This window comes from Podarcis melisellensis, assembly GCF_964234715.1.
Source record: "Podarcis melisellensis genome assembly, chromosome: 11".
NCBI lineage: Eukaryota > Metazoa > Chordata > Lepidosauria > Squamata > Lacertidae > Podarcis > Podarcis melisellensis.
In genome coordinates this window covers 27,037,021-27,047,501 of record NC_138543.1, presented here as the reverse complement: position 1 = coordinate 27,047,501, position 10,481 = coordinate 27,037,021, and positions in this window count along the sequence as shown.

Sequence of the window (10,481 nt, the reverse complement as noted above, 5' to 3'; positions counted from 1 at the left end):
TGTCCCATTTAGGACACAACCTCTGATCTGTGTATTGCAGTACAGGATATTGGGATGAATGAATGATGCATTGTTCTGACTCCCTGACTGACTAAGACTCCTCACATATGACAACTGCAGCTCTTGTGAGACTATTGCAAAACCTTTTTTGAAATGCAGTGTCATGAAACTTGGCATATTGTCAACATATAGCAACAGTGTCATCTCCATAGCCATGCTAGGAAGGCTGTGTCGCATCTGTATGTTGCTGCTAAACAAGCCACAAAGTCGGCGAATAACTCTGGACTGTCATTGCCTGTCATACTTGCAGTCCCATGTTTGTCATGTACTACTTCTTTCTTCTTTGGCGATCACTCATAGCCGAGTAAGATTGTCTTCCATAAACACGGTTTTAACAATGAATCCGTAAATGACTGTGGAGGTCAATTCTGGATCCACATGTCCTTCCACAGTGGGGACATAGGTTTTCCCAGCTGTGGAGATGGCACATCGCTATTAGCTGGGGCCATGTGGCTTCCCTGAGCCAGTCAATGCTCTCAGTTTAACCTAACTCACTTGTCGTGAGGATAATAATAATAATAATAATAATAATAATAATAATAAATTTATTATTTATCCCTCAGTTATCTGGCTGGGCCTCCCCAGCCACTCTGGGCGGCTTCCAACAGAACACTAAAATACAATAACCTATTAAACATTAAAAGCTTCCCTAAACAGGGCTGCCTTCAGATGTCTTCTAAAAGTTTGTTAGTTATTTTTCTCTTTCACATCTGGTGGGAGGGCGTTCCACAGGGCAGGTGCCGCTACCGAGAAGGCCCTCTGCCTGGTTCCCTTTAACTTGGCTTCTCGCTGTGAGGGAACTGCCAGAAGGCCCTTGGCGCTGGACCTCAGTGTCCGGGCAGAACGATGGAGGTGGAGACGCTCCTTCAGGTATACTGGACCGAGGCCGTTTAGGGCTTTAAAGGTCAGCACCAACACTTTGAATTGTGCTCAGAAACTTACTGGGAGCCAGTGTAGGGTAAATTAGGGATCACAGAAGCCTAGAACTGTGGAGTTGGAAGGGACCACGAGGGTCATCTAGTCCAACCCCCTGCTATGCAGGAATTCTTTGCCCAATGTGGGGCCCAAACCCACAACCCTGAGATTAGGAATCTCATGCCCTACCAACTGAGCTACCTTCCTCCCCACAATCAGCTTGATCAAAATGGGATACAAGCACGTGTACTGACAAAGTGATATCAGGGTGCATACTTTAACCCAGATTTATAAGCTTTGGCCACCATCTGAAGGCCACTCTGAGTCTCTCCACATGTTGCAGGCATTATGTTTGAAGCTGTTCCGCGTGTGGATTAGGCACTTCTCATCAGCAGAAATCTTTTAAGAAGAGGACACTGGAACGCCTCTCATATCTACGTGCAAAATCTAGAGGATGAGTGGCGAAGCTTCCTGGGTCAGTGAGGGAGCACACAGGGAATTCTGAGGAATTGTAGACTGTGCCAGTCAGAAAATGCTGCCTTGAGGGCCTGTAGGAGACGACAAGCCCAGGCAAACAGGAACTGAGCAGGAAGAGCAAATAATCTCTCACCCATTGTGGATTTTTGAGCTGATATTGACTTGGACCTTTCACAGGAGGTACTAGCAAGCACACTTGCACATTGGCAACCCATTATCTAGAGTCTTTTGGGAGCACTGCAGTGCTGAGTTTTCTTACTGCCCTGAAACTAAATGCCAAGAATATTAATCTATGAAGTTTTCAGTTCTTCCAAAGCAAAGTGTCTTACAGTGGTACCTCGGTTTACATATGCTTCAGGTTACATTTGCTTCAGGTTACATATGCTTCAGGTTACATACGCTTCAGGTTACAGGCTCTGCTAACCCAGAAATAGTACCTCGGGTTAAGAACTTTGCTTCAGGATGAGAACAGAAATCGTGCTCTGGCGGCGTGGCGGCAGCAGGAGGCCCCATTAGCTAAAGTGGTGCTTCAGGTTAAGAACAGTTTCAGGTTAAGAACGGACCTCTGGAACGAATTAGGTGCTTAACCCGAGGTACCACTGTACTCTGAATCAAGAAAAAGACTTACTTTCTTCCTGATATTGATTTACCCTGTGACTTTAAATTGATGCGTAGTTTGACCAGCCTATTTGGGAACCCTGAAATTTCTTACCATATGGAGATTGTTTTTGTTTTGTTTTTGTTATTGAATTTTTAAAAATATCATTGCCTGGAGTGAGTTTTTATTAAAGCACTCAGGAATCCTGAGCTATCATTTTGGATTGACTTGTCTAACTTTGCATTAATAAAAAAAATGTTATTAAGAAGGATAACAAATACAATAATATGCTCTGGCATAGAAATCGCAAGGATTACGGAGGGATTAAGCTGATTGCAACCAATGTTTTAAATTGTGTCATGGCACAAACCTACTGATGCCAAGTTGCATTTTGACTGTGATGTATTCATCATCTGCAATATTTAGCACTCATGTGCCTTATACAGAAAACACATCTAGGAGACTAGAGATTTAGGTCCTCTTAAACCCCATGGGTCTCCTTGAATAGGTACTGTTCCTGCCACTGAAATGAACAGAGAAGTCTACAAAAAGCACACCCAAACAAACAGAAAACAGATTCCAGGGTGCTGTGCAGTGTCCCGGAATCACACAAGGGTTTGTTTATTTTAATCAATTACAATTTTATGCCGCCCTTCTTCCAAGGAGCTCAGGGTGGCATTAATTGTTCTCCTCCTTCCTCATCACACCTCTGTTATATGCTGAATGGAGAGATTGTTACTAGCCAAACATCATCTGGTCAGATTCAGAGCTCAGCAGGTATTCAAACCATCTCAATCCTACTCTGACCCTCTAACTGCTACTCCATACTGCCTCTCAGTTTGCTAAGGAAGTAGCATTAATATTTGTGGTGGGTGGCGTTACTGGTCTGTACCTGCCAACATTTAGCCAATGAAAATAGGTAAGATAATAATAATAATAATAATAATAATAATAATAATAATAATAATAATAATAATGTACTGTGCATCTGACTGGGCTGCCCCAGCCACTCTGGGCGGCTTCCAACATATGTTTGGAATAGAATATTGAACATTTAAAACACTTCCCTATACAGGCTTACTTCAGAAGTCTTCCAAAGTTTGAGTAGTTATTATTTCCTTGGCTTGGGGGTAGCATAACTCCATACCCTCCGACATTTTTCTGATGAAAATAGGGACTCCCTAAGGAAAAGCAGTGACATTCTGAGATCAATGGAGAAACCAGGATGGCTTCTGTAAATCCTGGATTGTCCTTGGAAAATAAGGGACACTTGGAGGGTCTTCTGTTTCAAATGCTGGATATTATTTCTATATCTGTATAGTTCTATATCTGTACACTAATTCATTCAAAACTTTATCGATCTTGCTGCCTTGCTCTTTCAGATTCTGCTGTCACTTTGTCTGTTTCGCCATTTTAAGGTGGTTTCATAGTTTCTCTCTTTCCAGGGTTTTAATTATTTCTTTCTGTCTTGCAAGCAGCATTTGAAGTGTTTGTAACCGCAAGGCAGGGTGTGAGCAATTTAAAGGAAGTAAAGGAATGAACCCAGCTTGCACTTCCTTTCTGAGAGTAGAAATGCACATTTCTAGCTGTTACAGGAAGTTCCTCCAAGGCAGCTTAAAGTGTGTGAAGAGGAAATGGAACTCCCACAGCCCAGCATTCTGCCCCGTACAGGAACTCAGAGTCCTTTGCTGGGCTGAGGGCCATTTCAGAATAAGCGGTAAATGTCACGTTCTCAGTTTGGATTGCTACATCTTTGAAAGTCCCGTTTTCAGACTTGTAACCAGAGTGCCTTTCTCTAGATGGCTGCCAGCTTCATATGTGATGTGAGAGTATTGGTTTTTTTTTGTTTTTTTTGGGGGGGGACCTCTAAACACTAGAAATTAAGAAATGGTAGGATTTTGATTATTTGGGATTTGAAGGGAATATACAATCTGCAGAGGAATTCCTGGGCTAGCCTATGCACAGACCCTGGAATCCTGTGCATGGCATGGCTGGGATTGGGGTGGCCTGTAATAGTATATTCTACTTGGGGACAAGGCATGCAAATGTTCAAACATGCTTTGAACTATGGGCGTGCCAAGTTACTGCTTTCTATCTACTGTGGAAGTCGCTTACTTATTTTGGGGTATAACATGACCTTTTTGTGTGACAGAGATCAGGATGCAACCATGGGTACCCGGAGCTGTGCGCGCCATGCAGCTTGCATGGCCCTGGCACCAAAATCTGTGTCACCTGGAATAACTTGAACTCTAAATAATTTGGGTGTGCACTTTGGGTCCTGAATTTTGAGGGGGGGAGGCATACAAATGTTCAATTTTCAGATTTTTCTTCATGTTGCGGCATCTTAAACTATACTTACCCCACTTTTCAGATGCTAGCACATCAGAAAATAACTTCATTATTTTGATATCCCTGGGAGCAAGGGAAATGAAAAAGAAAACACGAGCATATTGGTGCACCCAGAGTGCCATAATGTGCCTAATTTCAACAGAGCTGACCTGACCTTTTAAAACGTGGTTTTTTGATTGCTTGTTTTATTATAAGATTATCATAGATAAACTATTTCATCCCTAGGTTTATTCATTGTGGTTGAGGAGACGGTGAAGGCATTTCAAGTTCATGTAACAACAATAATAAAACATATTCCTGAGGTGTTGCTATTAAAGATGACTTGGCATGAATATCAACAGTCTGCTCCTTCCTACATACACCCTGCCATGTCGCCTTGCTTCATTTTGGAGGGATGAATATGGAACTGGAGCATGAGGTGTGGATAATTTCAGCAAGCACGGAGACTAGATTAAGATGCCAGTCTATCAATTGTGCAATTTTAGCTCGCTGTGGTTTCCATTACTAAAGTACCATGGGGAATTACAGCAGCTATAAATAACTCTGGGCTGTGAGTCAAAAGTAGGTGTATACAGCTGTCTTGTTGCTATAACAACCGCTTGTGACTGGGGAAGGGGGGAAAAGTGTAAGATATACATCCTGAGAACAGAAATAGGGTTTGTTTGTTTTTCAGGGAAATGAAGATAATGAAATACACGTTTAAGCTGTGGTACTAAGTTGGTGATGGTGACATTCTGAGACATTTCTCCTGAAAGACCTACATTGGCTCCTACATTGGAAATTGTAGACGCTATCCCATTTAACTTTGGTCACTGACTGTCTCATCTCAGAAGCCAATTCAAGGAGGCATTCCCAAAACTTGCTGGTTTGGGTCATTTAAGTTTAAGAGTCTTCTTCTTCTTCTTCTTTGGTGATCACTCGTAGCCTAGTAAGATTGTCTTCCATAAACACAGTTTTAAAAGTGAGTTCGTAAGTGACTGTGGAGGCCAATTCTGGATCCACACGTCCTTCCACAGTGGGGACATTGGTTTTCGGGCGGGAGTTGATCATGGTGAGGGTTTGCCAAGCTTGCCTTCCTCTTAGCACATTTCTCCCTTGCGTCCTGGGTTTGAGCGTCTTCAAAGCCCATGGCACCTTTGGTAAAGGCTGCTCTCCAATTGGAGCACTTGCAGGCCAGTGTTCCCCAGTTGTCAATGTTTATACTACATTTTTAAAGTGGGGACTTGCATTTTTCACTTGCTGGAATGGGGGCATTCAAGTTTAAGAGCAGTTTAGTGTTGACATAAGGTGTCAAGAGGAGAGGAGCAGGTGGCAGCAGGGGCGGAGGAAGGGGGCAGTGGGGGCAGCCCCCTGGTGTCTTCTCTGAGGGGGGTGACATTTGGCGCGCAGCTCACCTACGACTCCAAAGAGTACCCCGAGTTGTCGGGGGAAGCTGCGCTGCTTTGCCCCCCTTCCCTCTTTGTTTTTACAGCTGGGGGAGGCTTGGGAGTTGCGGGTGGGCGGTGCACCAAACAGGGCCTTGCAGAGCCAGGCAGAGGCCCGGGCCAGGTAGATAATGTGGGCCCCCCTTTTTTTACCCTAGGGATAACTGAAGTCTTATAAATAAGTAAGTATATATATAATTTTCACAAACGTTATGCTGACAAATAATTTTATTTCAAGGCTTGAACCGTATCTGCATATAAGGACAAAATGAAAAACATAGATATACAATAGTGCTTTTAAAAAATAAACACCTGGCGTCCATTCTGCGCTTCTCTGAGGAGCCAATCGCAGGCCCCGCCCTGGACGCCGGGGAAGCTTTTCTCTCACACTGCCAGACACAGCCCCAGGGAATCCGCCCACCGCCTCCGCGTTCGCCCCAGTGCATCCCCTGCGATTGTGAGTATGCTAACCGAGGCCCCCTTTGGAATTGGTGGCCCATATGGCCCCCCCTCTGTCAGGCCTGGCGCCAAATGTCTGACATCGGCGGCTCGCTCCACCCTTGTGCGCGGCTCGTTCTGCCCCTGGCTGCAGAGCGCATGCACCGCTCCATGCACCTGAGCGGCTATCCCGCACCTGGGAGGGCACTCTCCATGCCCCGGCCCCCTTGGGAGTGCGGCCCACCCTAGGCAGCACAGCCATATGCGCCACCGCTGAGTGGCAGCAGCAGTGAGCAACAAGGGCACCAGGTGAGGGCCCTTGGGGGCCTTCAGAGCCAGTTCCAAACTCTAGTTCCAAGGTAGCAGTGGAGGGACCCTCTCCCCTCCCCATCTCCACTGGGATGGTGGCAGCAGCTGTTACTCGCAGCTGAAGAAGGATGTCAGGAGCAGGGCAGCAATAAATCACACAGCGCCAATGAAGTTAACTCTTTATTCAAGGAAACTGGGTCGGCTCAGGAAGCCAGGCCTAATGAGCACAGCAACTCGTCCGGGTAGATCTTGCCCCTATGAGGCAGTTGTGTGGACTGAAGGTCCCCGACATCCCACAGTTGTCTAAGTCTCCTCCTCCCGCTGGCTTTACGAGTTTGTTTGAAGAAGTATTTTCTCATGGTGTTATATATTCAAAGGTGCCTACAGTATGCAGAATATCCACTAGGTGGCAGCATTGTATTGTTGCACCACATTTCCATTTTATTAAACTGCAGAAAGAATCGCTGCTTGCAATCAGCTTTGAGAATCGCTTTTTCCCGAAGGACTATTGATATATCACTTGTGATATGCATAAATTCTACCTCCCTGAGATTTGCAGTCCCGGAGAGTACAACTGTTGGCCTTCATGGGTCAGTGAATCATTGATCAATGGTCAGTGACTCTGGTCCAGCTCTAATTGAACTTTGTATGAGCAACGAATGGCTCACCCATATCCTTCAAATTCAGCACATGCAGAAGTTGCCTTCTTCATTGCTGGACCCGCTATTGGCCTCAATCTGTCTATGCACGCAGGAGAAGTCTCTAACTCCCCAAGGGTTTGAGGCGCATCGGCTACCCTCACCTGATTTAGCTGGTCAGCCAAAGCTATTCCAGGCTTTGACTGCTGTTGCATATTGACAGCTCCTAGGAGCCATAGGTGAGAGTTGTGTTGACCCAAAAGGCAAGCTGGTCTGGAAGCCCTGCTTGCAGCATATTGATGATCAAGATGATCCCTGCCTAATTGATAGCAGCTGTAGTGCTGAGCTCCTATGTGTTTCACAAGCTTTCCCTCCCCCCCCCCATTTCGTTTCTTTCATTTCACTTTTAATTCGTATACCACCTTTCTATATTACTATACACAAGGTGCTTTGCAAGCTGAAGAAACAACAAATATCATACACCTTATAGCAATCTGATGCAACACAGAAATGTCACAATGAAAACATAGCTTTAAAATAAACAACTTATATTGAATAAAGTAATATCCATTAGCATATAATAGTACACAATAAAATTAATAATAATTAAACAGAAATTTATTCTTAAAGATCGCAACAAATAATTTCTAAACTATAACCAATAAAAAATAACAGCAAGTCATAGTGCATAAAATAACACAATATAAAACTTAGAAGCAAAAACACACAATTTAGAAAACTTTTTATTTTTATTTTTAATATCCCTGAACTCCTCTTCTCTCTTCCCAGCTGCTTCTGCTGTTCTGGGAAAGGCTCCCAGGGCTGGAGAGGGTGGGGCAAAGCAGGTGGGAAAAGTCATTGCCTGATGGCCAGCAGAAAGTCTCTCTCACCTCACAGTTTGATGTATCCACAGGCCCAAGGCCAAGCTAGAGGAGGAGGTAAAGGTTAAGACCATCCCATGTGATGTGACCTGCCTGGGCCTATAAAGGTTGTGTGTCTCTTTACTTGGGTATGGAGTCCGTCCCACGTGAATGCTGTGAGCAGGGGCAAAGAGGAAGGCATTGGACCTTTGCTGTAAGTTTGTACCCTTCTTTGATAAATTGTTATACCTGATCACTCTGGAGGTTTGGGCATCTTTCTCTGAAATTCCTGCGTATCTGAACTCCTAAGTGCCCTTTTCTGGTTCTGCAGGGCGTTTCAAGGGTGGGGGACTAAAGGTGGACCAGCTACCCCAGAAGGAGCATGATGTTCTCCCCACCCCCAACCAGAGGCACTACCCCTGTCCTGACACCCCATACAAACTCATAAAGGAAGGAAACTAAATCCTTCTTCCCTGGATGAGAATATGTTCACATACACATTCAGTGTTTACGTTCCCTTTGTGTGCAAGGGATAAGGGTTATGAGGCAGGAAGGGACAACATATGAAGATGGACACTCTTAGTGGCACACATCTGACCGCAGCGTGCACATGGTTTCTCCCTTTGTATACGTTTTGCCCTGTGTGAATCTCTGGTGCCAATTTTAGTGGAACAACTCGCACCATTACTTTGACTGGCAGATCCTCCCTGACCTCCATTACGAATGCTTTGCTCTTTTTTTTACTTTTGCCCTGTGCTTCTGGAAGTGTGGAGGTTTCTTTTGGCTGAACCAGTCATCAATAGTGGGGTGCTGTTTGCACCTGTCAGCTACTGACGACCACTGCTTGGGATTACTCATCTTTCCCCTTGTGTCTTTCTTAACCACCAAATTATCCAAAGATCTTTTAGGGCACAAGACGGGTAGACCAATAGGAGGTAAAGCCAGAGCCAACGACAGGCAAACTAATTCTACTTTTACCCCCTTCCTCTTCGCTCAGTTCTACAAGGGCAACGCTGAGATAGAAGTGGAGAAGTTGTCAGACAGCGCCACCTCCTGGACTGGAGGGTAGAGACAGGTTAGTGAGGCAGGGCCCATATTGACCAACCTCTACAGTGGTACCTCTGGTTACGTACTTAATTCGTTCTGGAGGTCTGTACTTAACCTGAAACTGTTCTTAACCTGAAGCACCACTTTAGCTAATGGGGCCTCCAGCTGCCGCTGCGCCGCTGCTGCACAATTTCTGTTTTCATCCTGAAGCAAAGGTCTTAACCCGAGGTACTATTTCTGGGTTAGCAGAGTCTGTAACCTGAAGCGTATGTAACCCGGGGTACCATTGTACTAGCATTGTTTTTTTTTGTTACTACGTCTTTTGTTACCAAAACTTTTAACAATGTGACCTCACTTGAGCATGGAAGCCATCTCTCCTCAATTAAATAAGCAACTCACAAACACATTCAAAGTCAGGAGGGGATGTTGATAGAAATAACCCCATTTCCATTAAACCCCATTGAGGATTTGATACCAACAAGGGCTTGTGCAGATGTGTGTGTGTAACAGCTTTTCTCTCTCAAAACTTAGGGATACAATTAATGCAGCATGTAATGTGCTAAATAAGTGTTGCTAATTTGCACGACGGTTCCTGGCAATGTGGGTATTGAATCTGAATAGTCTGGAAAACACATATAACCCTATTCCCGTGAGCAGGCACAGCTGTGTAGATGTGCATTAAATTGGCATTTTTACATTGCATCTGGGTTCTCCTCCTGGGAACACGGTCTCTCCTATAGAAGAAGAAAGCGTTAGGTGTGGTATTTCTAAATATGCAAATAAGGTGGAAGTCTGAACAAGCATAACCTGGAGATGAGACATCATCCCATAAATGTAGGAATCCTGTGACAAATTGTTTCTGCATCTGTTTGGAAGTGGCTTAAGCAGATACGAAGAGGCAAAGAGGAAAAGCAGTGCAAACACTGATCTAAATGTAGAATGTATGCTCCTAAGGCTGGGAACCTTTGTGTAATTCTATAAAGCACAGGTTGTAAAGTGACTTTTTCCAACCAGGTGCCTTCCAGCTGTTTGGGACTACAATTCTCATTAGCCCAGTCAGCATGACCAGTAGTCAGGGATGATGGGAGTTTTAGTTTGGGGAAGGCTGGTGTAAATCAGAAGCACTATGTATAATTCCCACCTCTAGCACATTATAAAACCAATAACAGACCCTCCAAGTGTCCCTGTTTTCCAGAGACAGCTCCGGATTTACAGAAGCCGCCCCGGTTTCTGATTTGATCCTGGAATGTCCCACTTTTCCTTAGGCAGAGCCGTAGCTGCAGCAGGGCGAGCTGGGTTTTTTGCCCCAGGTGAAGCCTCCAGAGGGGTACCATTGAGGTTCCCAGCCTGGGGGGGGGGGCAAACT